The 12880-nt window shown below is 48.0% G+C and overlaps 1 protein-coding gene across 3 annotated transcripts in view; it reads right to left on the bottom strand.

Moving 5' to 3' along the window:
* Positions 1 to 11241, bottom strand: part of FEZ1 (fasciculation and elongation protein zeta 1) — a 194723-nt gene extending 183482 nt beyond the window's left edge. The window contains exon 1 of one of the 3 annotated variants that reach the window (XM_038380981.2): positions 10932 to 11241. The gene's annotated coding sequence lies outside the window, so the exon portion shown is untranslated. The remainder of the gene's footprint in view (positions 1 to 10931) is intronic. The other 2 variants (XM_038380976.2, XM_043500980.1) reach the window with 2 other exon arrangements.
* Positions 11242 to 12880: the final 1639 nt, after the last annotated feature.

Below are 12880 nucleotides of genomic sequence, written 5' to 3'. Positions count from 1 at the left end.
CAGGGGATGACCACCAGGTGGTGGAAAATTATGGTAAGGTACATGTCCTTCCTTAAGGCTATCTTAAATGGGAGTCTGCCTCTTCATTGAGGTTTCTGTCCTGTGTGTGTCAGAGCTCCAAAGAGCTGGAGATGCTCCTTTACAGAGGACAGACCACCCTGTGCACTCCAGACTGAGCATGTGTGTATCTGTCTGCCTCATCAGCAATCGCTTTCCTAACTGAACCTTTTAAACTGTTGTCTTCTTCCCCATTTTTTAAAAAAAGTGACGGTTTTGTATTCTCCCTGCACTTTGTGTGACTGCCAGGAGAAGTGGGGCGTAGGTGGGGAGGATATTCCTTCATCATATGCTCTCAAGCCAGCCTGACATGCAGGTGGTCAGTTGCAGGCAGAAGGGTTTCAGCTTGCTTCCCACAAAGTTAGGGTCTTAGCCATGGCTATCTCAGAGGCAACTTACTCTGTGTATGGGGGTGTCCAGGTTCCTTCCCCACTCTGAACTTTAGGGTACAGATGTGGGGACCTGCACGAAAACCTCCTAAGCTCACTTTTACCAGCTTATGTTAAAACTTCCCCAAGGTACAAATTATTTTACCTTTTGCCCTTGGACTTCCACTGCCACCACCAAACGTCTAACCGGTATTATTATTAGGAAAGAGTCCGTTTGGAAATGTCTTTCTCCCTCCCACAAAATCCTCCCAAACGTTACCCCCCCCTTTCCTGGGGAAGGTTCGATAAAAATCCTCACCAATTTACATCGGTGACCACAGACCCAAACCCTTGGATCTTAAGAACAATGAAAAAGCATTCATTCAGTTTCTTAAAAGAAGAATTTTAATAGAAGTAAAAAGAATCACCTCTGTAAAATCAAGATGGTAAATACCTTATAGGGTAATCAGATTCAATACATAGAGAATCCCTCTAAGCAAAACCTTAAGTTACAAAAAGACACAAAAACAGGAATCTACATTCCATTCAGCACAGCTTATTTTCTCAGCCATTTAAAAAAATCAGAATCTCATGCATATCTAGCTAGATTACTTACTAAGTTCTAAGACTCCATTCCTGTTCTGTCCACGGCAAAAGCATCATACAGACAGACAGAGAGGCTTTGTTTTTCCCTCCCCCCACCTTTTGAAAAAGTATCTTGTCTCCTCATTGGTCATTTTGGTCAGGAGCCAGCACGGTTAATCCTAGCTTCTTAACCCCTTACAGGTGAAAGGGTTTCTCCTCTGGCCAGGAGGGATTTTAAAGGTGTTTACCCTTCCCTTTATATTTATGACACGCCCCACAAATCACAGATAGGGTGAAACGCTGGCTGGGATTTCTTTCTGGAGCGCAAAGAAAAAACAGAGTTAATAAGACACATGCACCTCTAAATCTGCTACCAAGTATATAAAGACTAACAATATTTTCCACATCTCAAGGACAATTTTAACCAGTTGAATCTGGGAAACTTTCATGGGAGAGTGCATCAGCCACCAGGTTAGAAGCTCCTGAGATGTGTTGGATGTCGAAATCAAAATCTCGGAGAGCTAAACTCCACTGAATAAGTGTTTTGTTATTTCCCGTGGCAGTATGAAGCCACTGTAACGCAGCATGGTCGGTTTGCAGGTGGAAACGCCGTCCCCAAACATATGGGCGTAGCTTTTCCAGAGTGTAGACAATGGCGTAACATTCTTTTTCACTGACTGACCAGTTGCGTTCCCTCTTAGACAGCTTCTTGCTGAGAAACACTACAGGGTGAAATTCTTGATCCGGTCCTTCCTGAATTAAAACTTCTCCCACACCACGCTCGGATGCATCTGTGTTTACTAGGAACGGTTTGTCAAAGTCTGGGGCTCTTAGTACGGGGTCAGACATGAGTGTTGCTTTAAGTTGGTTAAAGGCCTTCTGACACTCTTCGGTCCACTGAACGGCATCTGGCTGTTTCTTTTTGGTTAGGTCTGTCAGTGGGGCGGCAATTTGGCTGTATTGCGGTACAAATCGCCTGTAATAACCGGCCAAGTCTAAGAAGGATTGAACTTGTTTCTTTGACTTTCGGACAGGCCACCTATGGATAGCATCCAGTTTGGCCTGTAGGGGCTTGATAGTTCCTTGACCCACCTGGCGTCCAAGTCAAGTCACTCTGTTTAGGTCTATTTGACACTTCTTAGCCTTAACAGTTAATCCTGCCTCCCTTATGCGCTCAAAGACCTTTGTAGATGTTCCAGGTGTGCTGCCCAGGAATCCGAAAATATGGCCACATCGTTAAGGTAGGCAACTGCATAGTCTCCTAATCCCACTAGGAGAAAATCTACAAGTCTTTGGAAGGTGGCGGGTGCATTCCGCAGCCCGAAAGGGAGTACATTAAATTCATACAGCCCGACATGGGTGGTGAAGGCTGACCTTTCCTTGGTGGATTCATCTAGCGGTACCTGCCAGTACCCCTTGGTTAAGTCCAAGGTAAAGATGAACTGGGACCATCCCAGTTTCTCTAATAGTTCATCTGTGCGTGGCATTGGATAGTTGTCGGGGCAAATTACAGCATTATCTTACGGTAGTCCAGGCAAAAACGTCTCCCCATCTGGTTTGGGAACTAGAACCACTGGAGATGCCCATGCACTGCCAGAAGGGCAGATTACATCCATCTGTAACATATCCTGGATCTCCTGTTCTATAGCTGTTTCAGCTTGAGAAGACACCTGGTAAGGTTGGACTCTAATTGGGTGAGCATTACCTGTGTCAATGGAGTGGTATGCCCGTTCAGTCAGTCCTGGGGTGGCCGAGAACATGGGTGCATAGCTAGTGCACAGCTCCTGGATCTGCTGTCGCTGCATACGCCCAAGGGTCATGGAGAGGTTCACCTCTTCCACGCCACCAACACTTTTCCCTTCATAGTAGACACCTTCAGGCCACTCAGCGTCACCTCCTCCCTGGGCTGTAAACTGACAAACTTTTAATTCTCTGGAATAAAAGGGCTTTAGAGAATTAATATGGTATACTTTAGGCTTTCGGTTGGAGGTGGGGAATGCTATGAGGTAATTAACAGCTCCCAGGCGCTCCTGGATCATGAATGGCCCTTCCCACAACACTTCCATTTTATGGTCCTTGAGTGCCTTTAAGACCAAAACCTGGTCTCCTACTTTGAAGGAACGCTCTCTGGCATGTTTATCATCCCAGGCTTTTTGCTCTTTTTGAGCCTCCTGTAGATTTTCTTTACCAAGGGCTAGAGAGGTTCGGAGGGTGTTTTGTACGTTGGTTACAAAGTCCAGAATGTGAGTTCCTGGAGAAAGTGCAAATCTCTCCCATTGCTGCTTCATCAATTGTAATGGCCCCTTAACCTCGCGGACATATACAAGTTCAAATGGTGAAAACCCTAAACTGGGATGTGGTACAGCTCTGTAGGCAAAGAGCAACTGCTTCAACACTAGGTCCCAATCGCTGGAGTGCTCATTTACGAATTTACGTATCATGGCCCCCAAAGTTCCATTAAACTTCTCAACCATGCCATTTGTTTGATGGTGGTAAGGAGTGGCAACCAAGTGATTTACCCCATGAGCTTTCCAAAGGCTTTCCATAGTTCCTGCATCTGTGAGGATGTTGGAGGGACATCCTACCCTAGCAAAAATGTCTGCTAGTGCCTGGAACACACTTTTAGCCCTGGTGTTGCTTAGAGCTACTGCTTCTGGCCATCGGGTGGCAAAATCCATGAAAGTCAGTATGTACTGCTTTTCTCTGGGGGTCTTTTTTGGAAGAGGACCCAGAATATCCACAGCTACTCGCTGAAATGGAACTTCAATGATGGGGAGTGGCTGGAGAGGGGCTTTGACCTGGTCTTGGGGTTTTTCCACTTTTTGGCATACCTCACAAGACCGGACATAGGTAAAAACATCCTTGCCCATTCCCTCCCAGTGGAATGACCTCCCCAAACAGTCTTTGGTCCTGTTCACCCCAGCATGGCCACTAGGATGATCACTGGCTAAGCTCAAGAGCTTGACCCAGTACTTAATTGGAACTACCAACTGTCTCTGAGGATGCCAGTCTTCCTGGTGTCCACCAGAAAGAGTTTCCTTGTCTAAAAAAGTCTTCTTTCTGCAACAAACCTGGATCGATTAGAAGAGGTGAGAGGCAGTGGGTTGCTCCGTGCCGCCGTCCAAGCTCTCTGGAGGCTTTCATCTGCTTTCTGTTCGGTCTGGAACTGTTCCCTTGATGCTGGAGACATCAGTTCCTCATTGGATTGTGGACCTATGCTTGGTCCTTCTCAAAGCGATGTAGGGGATGGGACTGTTTCCATTGACTGTGAACCTCTCTCCCCCGGTGCACTAGGTTGGGGTTCAGCCTCCGGCTGAGCCTCTTGTGTAGGGTTATTGGCTGCTGCCAGTTCAAGTTCAGTGGGGCCCTCTGGGGTTGGGGTTGCAAGTGTTGGATTCAGTGTTGGCAATGGGTCTGGTGCTAGTTGTTGCGCCGGTTCCGGTTCTGGCTCTGTCTGGGTCTCTGGAACTGGATCCACTACTGCTGTTGCAGACATTGGCCTGGGGGCCAGGTCCATCACCTCTGACCAGGTTCTGGTAGAAGTTTCCAGAACAGTGCTAGGCACGATGGCTTGTTTAGCCTGGCTGCGGGTGACCATTCCCACCCTCTTGGCTTGCTTCACATGATTGGCCAAGTCTTCTCTCAACAGCATGGGGATGGGATAATCATCATAGATTGCAAAAGTCCACGTTCCTGACCAGCCCTTGTACTGGACAGGCAACTTGGATGTAGGCAAATTGAAAGAGTTGGACTTGAAGGGCTGAATCATCACTTGGATCTCTGGGTTGATTAAATTGGGGTCCACTAAGGAAGCATGGATAGCAGACACGTGCTCCGGTGTCCCTACACGCGGTGACCTTCTTCCTGCCCAGAATCACAGTTTCCCTCTGCTCCAAGGGTATCTAGGAGGTATCTGGGCCTGAGGACCTCTGGGGTGATTCCGGTACAATGAACTGTAATCTGTTGTGGTTCTTGGGGCAGTTGGCCTTTACATGCTCCGGCTCATTACATTTAAAACATCGTCCAGCTGACGGGTCACTGGGGCGAGGTAGGTTGCTGGAGAACAGTGTGGCGGGACGATAAGGTGGCTGGAGGATTCCGTGGGGGGTAGGTGGGGCCTTGGGCGGCCCCCGATAGTAGGGGGTGGTCTGAAGTTGTCCCTTCTGGCATCCGCTCCAACTGCGACCAGGTTTTTTCTTTTCTGCCACCTCCACCCATTTGGCTCCAATCTCCATTGCCTCGATTACAGTTTTGGGCTTCCCATCTAGGATGTATCTTTCTATTTCCTCAGGAACACTCTCTAAGAGCTGCTCCATTTGCATTAGGAAGGGCAAATCTTCTGGAGATATAACACTTGCTCCTGATATCCAGGCATCCCAATGTTTCACCATGTGATAGGCATGTCAGGTAAATGACACGTCTGGTTTCCACCTTAGGGCTCTGAACTGCCAACGGGAATGCTGCGGGGTTAGCCCCATTCTGACTATCGCCTTGGTTTTAAACAGTTCATACTGGTTCATGTATTCCTTAGGCATTTCAGCCGCCACCTCAGCTAAGGGTCCACTGAGCTGTGGCCTCAGCTCTACCATGTATTGGTCTGTAGAGATGCTGTACCCAAGGCAGGCCCTTTCAAAGTTTTCTAAGAAGGCCTCGGTATCATCGCTTGCCTTGTAGGTGGGGAACTTTCTGGGATGGGAAGTGGTACCTGGAGAAGGATTGCTAGGGTTTGTTGGTATATTCTGCTGAGCCTTTGCCTTCTTCATCTCCAGTGCATGCTTCCTCTCTTTTTCCTTCTCCTCCAGTTCTTTGTCCCTTGCCTCCATTTCCTTCCTGTGGGCAGCCTCCATTTCTTTTTCCCTGGCCGCATGTGTACCCATCTGCCTTTCATGTTCCTTTTGTTTTTCCTCAGCCTCAAATCTGGCTAATTCCAGCTTTTGTTGAACCTTGGAGTCTGTCATCCTAACCTCTCTGTTTTTAAACTAACTTTACACCCGGGAGTTAGAAAGAAAACAAAACAAAACAAAACAAAAAAAAACTTGGCTTGTAAAATTTTGCTGTGCTACCCGGATAGCAATGTTCTCTGATAGTGACCGTCAGCCTACAGAGAAATCCTTAAAAAATACCCCCCCAAAAAAACCTAACACCTTTGTCTCCAGGCAAATAGGCAGAAAACCCCTCTAGTTGCTCTTAGATTAAAAAAAAAAAAAAAACTTCAGGTCTATGAAGACTTGTGAATTTCCCTGCAGGAGGTTAACTACCTGGCCTTTAGGTAGAGAAAACTCCAGCTCACAAAAGACAATTCCCTTTTGTTTCTGCTCTGGCCACAAAGCAGAAAAAAAAAACCCCTCTAATTGCTTTCAGTTTAAAACCTGCTTTCCAGCAGCCAAAAGGGAAAAAAAAAATTTCCTTTTCAAATCTGTGCTTCTTGTTCAAAAAAAATCTCAAAATGATTTCAAGTTGATCCCACCGCTCTACCACCATATCAAGGTTCCTTCCCCACTCTGAATTCTAGGGTACAGATGTGGGGACCTGTAAGCTTACTTTTACCAGCTTAGGTTAAAACTTCCGCAAGGTACAAATTATTTTACCTTTTGCCCTTGGACTTCCACTGCCACCACCAAACGTCTAACCGGGTTTTTTATTAGGAAAGAGTCCATTTGGAAATGTCTTTCCCCCACCCAAAATCGTCCCAAATGTTACCTCCCCCCCTTTCCTGGGGAAGATTTGATAAAAATCCTCACCAATTTACATCGGTGACCACAGACCCAAACCCTTGGATCTTAAGAACAATGAAAAAGCATTCATTCAGTTTCTTAAAAGAAGAATTTTAATAGAAGTAAAAAGAATCACCTCTGTAAAATCAAGATGGTAAATACCTTACAGGGTAGTCAGATTCAATACATAGAGAATCCCTCTAAGCAAAACCTTAAGTTACAAAAAGACACAAAAACAGGAATCTACATTCCATTCAGCACAGCTTATTTTCTCAGCCATTTAAAGAAATCAGAATCTAATGCATATCTCACTAGATTACTTACTAAGTTCTAAGACTCCATTCCTGTTCTGTCCCCGGCAAAAGCATCACACAGACAGACAGAGAGGCTTTGTTTCTCCCTCCCCCCAGCTTTTGAAAAAGTATCTTGTCTCTTCATTGGTCATTGTGGTCAGGTGCCAGCGAGGTTATCCTAGCTTCTTAACCCCTTACAGGTGAAAGGGTTTTTCCTCTGGCCAGGAGGGATTTTAAAGGTGTTTACCCTTCCCTTTATAATTATGATGGGGGGGTCTTCTGTGCTCTAAAAAGATCTAACAACATCACTCACCACATTAACCAGCCCCTATTAGCTGACTCACCACCTCAACCTCCCCTATCATAAAGAGCCCTTGGGCCCTGCTGGCAATTATTATTCTTAGTGAATGCAAAAGTGGTACCATAAAGATGTAAAAAGTTCAGAATACAAAATATAAAGTAGAGAGAGATAAACCAGAGATGCATAAATCAAAAAAAGAAAAATGTCTGAAGTGTCCAAAGGCCTTAGGTGGGCATCACAAGCTTTTGTCATTCAGTAGCTTTGGGGTCAGCAGCTGGAGTGTGGAAAGTCTTCCTGATACACAAGCATAGGAGTTGCAGCCATTTCAGTAAGTGTGTAACTGTGCCTTGTATGGCCAGAGGAGCTAGCAAACCCTGACTGCCAAGCACAGCTGATCAAGCTACTGACAATTCTGGTTGTCACTCATCACATATTGCTCTATCTAGTTTCTACAGTTCCAGAAGTGTTTAATGAACTACTTAGGGTCCTACAAGTATTTGATGTGATTAGACATTATCCCACTTAGAGGAATTCTCCCAGATGCCTACTGTTTGCATCTAGCGCACTCACTGTTTCTTTTTAAGGCAGCCAGTTGTTCCTTTGGGTTAATTTGATTCCATTGTCACCATGGCCATTATAAATAGCTCCTAATGACAAGCAGGAATTATTGTTGTGCAGGATCTAAGTGAAGCCTCCAGCACATAGGGGGCTGATGCTGTTAATCAAATGGGCAGAGATTTCTGATCATTTCTAATGCAATTCATAGTTCTCTGAATTGGGCAATTCTGATATAATGAATCATTGTAACAATTTTGGGATGAATTTATTCTTCATAAAAGTGAGGGACTAACACAGAGGAATGAGAGCCCGACATCACTCAGGCAGGCATTCATTACACTAGCTTTTACCACACTGCTCTGCCAATCTTGACCTACCCTGTCCTGCTATTCCAGCCCTGCACCCATAGCAATCCTGACAGTGTACCACACTAATGACCTGCAAAACTAGTACCTTTTACTGTTCCAGTCCTTTGTGTCTCTGCCAACAAAACATTGAGGAATCCATCTTTGTACAGTACAATAACATTCTCAAAAAGATAAAGAAAGCATAACAGCACCTCATTGACCTTTCTGCTCCTTGGTCCTGAATTTCTCCCATATTTATCCTAAATCCTGCTTTTAAGAGTCCACTCCACCAGCAAGAATGCCCGCCAAACAAGCATCTAGGCAGGCAGCAGAACAAGAGCACAAATCCCGATGCACTGCTTCATTGCATATGGAGCCTCAAGTTCCCTTTTGCCAAACATGACATGACAGAAGCAACAGCAGATGGAAAACAGAAAGATGCAGAAGCCCAAAGAGCATCTAGAAAATATCCTACAAATAAGGCTACATTTTAGTCAGGGGTATTTTTAGTAAAAGTCATGGACGGATCACGGGCAGTAAACAAAAACTCATGGCCCATGACCTGTCCATGACTTGTACTATATACTCCTGACTAAATCTTGGGGAGGGGGGCAGCCTGGGGAGTGCCACAGGTGCTCGGTAGGCTCCCTACCTGGCTCCGAACTCCCCAGAAGCAGCAAACTCCCTCAGCTCCCAGGCAGAGGCAGAGGCATGGCCATGGCCATGCTGCATCCTCCCTGAGTGCCAGCTCCTCAGCTCCCATTGGCCAGGAACTGTGACCAATGGGAGCTATGGGGGCAGTGCGTGCAGGTGGAGGCAGTGAGCAGAGCCCCCTGGACATGCCTCCCCCTAGGAGCCATGGGATGTTGCCACTTCCGAGGAACCCCCTGAGGTAAGTGCAGCCCAGAGCCCTCACCCCCTCCCACATGCCAACCGCCAGCCCTGAGCCCCACACTCAAACTCCTGCTGCTGCTGGGGGAGGGGAGCTGTGACCCAAGACTGCCCCAGCAACAATCGGTACGGCTGGCCGCTGCAGAAGTCATGGAGGTCACAGAAAGCCATTAAATCTGTGACCTCCGTGACAAACGCACAGCCTTACCTTCAAGACACCGTAATTCATAGATGCTGAGGCCAGAAAGAACCACTGATCATCCAGTCTGCCCTCCTGCGTAACACAGGCCACAGAATGTTCCTGAAATAATTCCTGTTTGAACTAGAGCAGATCCTTTAGAAAAATATCTAATCTTGATTTAAAAATTGCCAGAGATGGAGAATCCACCACAACCTTTGGTAAACTATCCCTATGCAATCTCCCTGGGGCTCTCTGTTTGGCCCAAACTTCCCACGCTCGTTGGCTCAGGACACTCTTCTCCTCAGCTTCTCCCCCACCTCTCTGATTTAACATGATTCCCCCCAACACACAATTTTGCTTAGGACGGACTTTCAAATTAGAGTATCTCTCTACTGGATTCAGCCTCACAACATCATCTCCATGTTACCCCTTCCTTACATAGCATGGTACCTGCTGAGTCATTTCCAATGCTGGGATTAAGCAATGGGACACAGCTGTAACAGCCTCCCTACAGCATCAGACCCTGGAAACTGACAGTTATCTGCTTGTATGGGGCCCTAACAGGAAGGAGAGAGGTGGAAGGAGAGTACCAGTCTCTTTGCTGCAGGGGGCCAGGGCAAGGTGCTCTGAAAGCCAGGATGAAGAGTAACAATCTCTGACTCTCTGCCTCCCCATTCCCCAAGCCGAGAACCCTGCACAATGCTGTTCTGTTTGCACTAAGCACTTTAGGGATCACTAGGGAGTGCACTCCCAAGTGGTACTGTCAAGACATTCGTGCATTAGTGATGTTAGGTCACCTTGTTTTAAGAGCCAGGCAGCAATACTGCATCCCAGTCATCAAATAAGTAGAGATTCCCGTCAAAAACATCCATATTCTCCATCCCTATGGACACCCCCCCCCAAATACACGCATACACAAACACCCTCCACTACACCCAAACAATCCTCAGTCTCCATACATATAAACACCCACCTCCCATAATCTTCCCCTCCAACACAAACACTAACAAGCTCCACTCACACACAACCTTCCCTCCCTGCACACCTTCCCCCATACACACACACACACACAATCTCCTCTCCACTCCACATACGCACACTCATTCTTGTCTCCCTGAACAGCCTCTCCCACACACATCCAACATCAATCCATACGCATCCACACACACACCCACACCCCCCCACACCTGTCTCACTTCAGACAAAACCCCCTCCGTATGCACTTTCCTGCCCCCACGAAACCTCATTCGTACACAACAAAGCCTCCTGCCCCCCACTCAGCACACTGACTTCTGCTTTCCCCTGTCACAACCCTGCTCCACATACACCCCCAATTCTCAGTCATCACCTATATATATATATATATAAATAATGCCCTTCTCACCATCCTTACACACACCCCAAACCCATCCCCTCACCCCCCCTTCCCATCTGCATTCGCACACCTAGCCCCTCTCCCCCGCCCTTCACAATCCTTCCTCCGCATCCACACAGACAAAAAACCATTCCCGAGTTCAAGCCTTTGCCCAGCGCCCACGCCCCTTCCCTGCACACACTCACAGGGCCCCCGCACACGCCCGCCGCCCCCCCTTGCACGCGCACACACACACACACACGCGCGCGCGCGCAGCCCTACCTCCGACACAATGGCTCTGCCCCGGGGCGAGGCGCGGGTGCTTTCGGCCTCGCGGCCCGCGCGTTGCTTTGCCGGCCGCTGGGGCGCCGCACGGGTCAGGGGCCGCTTCTCGGGAAGCGGAGGCGGGGCCCCCCCAGCATCCGCAGTTCGGGCCCCGGCGCCGGCGCTCAAGGGGGCCGCGGACAAACACGCAGCGGAGGGCGGGCGGCGGAGACGCGAGCTCAGCTTAGCATCCCGGGGAGCCGCCGCCGCCTGCGCGGAGCTCGGGCTGCCTCCCCTCTGCGTGCGCCCAGCCCTCCCTCATCAATATGCATCAGCCTGCGGAGCCCGGCGGCAGCCGCTGCCTCGGCTAGGAGGCCCTGCTGCGAGCACTCGCTGACGGGGCCACTGGCGGGCGCCGAGGGCCCACCCCTCTTCCGAGGGGCCCCGCTGGGGGCGGCGAGCCGTGGGGCAGGAGGGAGGCTTTTCCTCCCTCAAGCCAAAGCCGCGGGCATGAGGCGGGCACGCAGCTCCGGGCCTCATTTTAACAGAAGCCCCTTGTCGTCTGCGGGGAGGAAGGCCAGCAAAAAGGGAAGATGCTTTCCAAAGCGCGGCCCAGGGGAAAGGAAAGGAAAGATAGCATCTCCAGGACGCCTCCAGCCCTTCGGGGATCCCAAAGGGCTGGAGGCGCTTCAGACTCACACAACGACACCTTTCTACACGAGCACCCTCCAGAAAAAGATCGGGGCGAAAAGATATCTGACAGCATCAACCCCTGCTGCTTTCTGCACTTTCAGACAAACTGCTCGGGGCCAAAAGAAAAGGAGGACGTGTGGCACCTTACAGACTAACAAGTTTATGAGAGCATAAGCTTCCGTGAGCTACAGCTCGCTTCATCGCATGCGTTTGGTGGAAAAAACAGGGGAGATTGATACACACACGCAGAGAACATGAAACAATGGGTTTATCAGACACACTGTACGGAGAAAAAAGAAAAGGAGGACTTGTGGCACCTTAGAGACTAACAAATCACCAAAGCGTATGCTCTAATAAATGTGTTAGTCTCTAAGGTGCCACAAGTCCTCCTTTTCTTTTTGCGAATACAGACTAACACGGCTGCTACTCTGAAACTGTAAGGAGAAACTGCTCAAACTGTAACCAGAAACTGAAAGGAGAGACTGCTGAATTGGAATTAATTTGCAAACTGGATACAATTAACTTAGGCTTGAATAGAGACTGGGAATGGATGAGTCATTACACAAAGTAAAACTATTTCCCCATGTTATTTCTCCCCCCCCACTGTTCCTCTGATATTCTAGTTAACTGCTGGAATTAGCCTACCTTGCTTGTCACCATGAAAGGTTTTCCTCCTTTCCCCCCCTGCTGCTGGTGATGGCTTATCTTAAGTGATCACTCTCCTTACAGTGTGTATGATAAACCCATTGTTTCATGTTCTCTGTGTGTATATATCAATCTCCCCTCTGTTTTTTCCACCAAATGCATCCAATGAAGTGAGCTGTAGCTCACGAAAGCTTATGCTCTAATAAATTTGTTAGTCTCTAAGGTGCCACAAGTCCTCCTTTTCTTTTTGTAAGGAGAGTGATCACTTAAGATAAGCCATCACCAGCAGCGGGGCGGGGGGGGGAGGAAAGGAGGAAAACCTTTCATAGTGACAAGCAAGGTAGGCTATTTCCAGCAGTTAACAAGAATATCTGAGGAACGGTGGGGGGGGGGGAGATATAACATGGGGAAATAGTTTTACTTTGTGTAATGACTCATCCATTCCCAGTCTCTATTCAAGCCTAAGTTAATTGTATCCAGTTTGCACATTAATTCCAATTCAGCAGTCTCTCGTTGGAGTCTGTTTTTGAAGCTTTTTTGTTGAAGGATAGCCACTCTTAGGTCTGTGATCGAGTGACCAGAGAGATTGAAGTGTTCTCCAACTGGTTTTTGAATGTTATAATTCTTGA

The sequence above is a fragment of the Dermochelys coriacea genome, chromosome 22 (genome assembly GCF_009764565.3).
Source record: "Dermochelys coriacea isolate rDerCor1 chromosome 22, rDerCor1.pri.v4, whole genome shotgun sequence".
Classification (NCBI taxonomy): Eukaryota; Metazoa; Chordata; order Testudines; family Dermochelyidae; genus Dermochelys; species Dermochelys coriacea.
The sequence above is the reverse complement of the archived record's forward strand: the minus strand, read 5'-3'. Positions and strand labels throughout refer to the sequence as shown.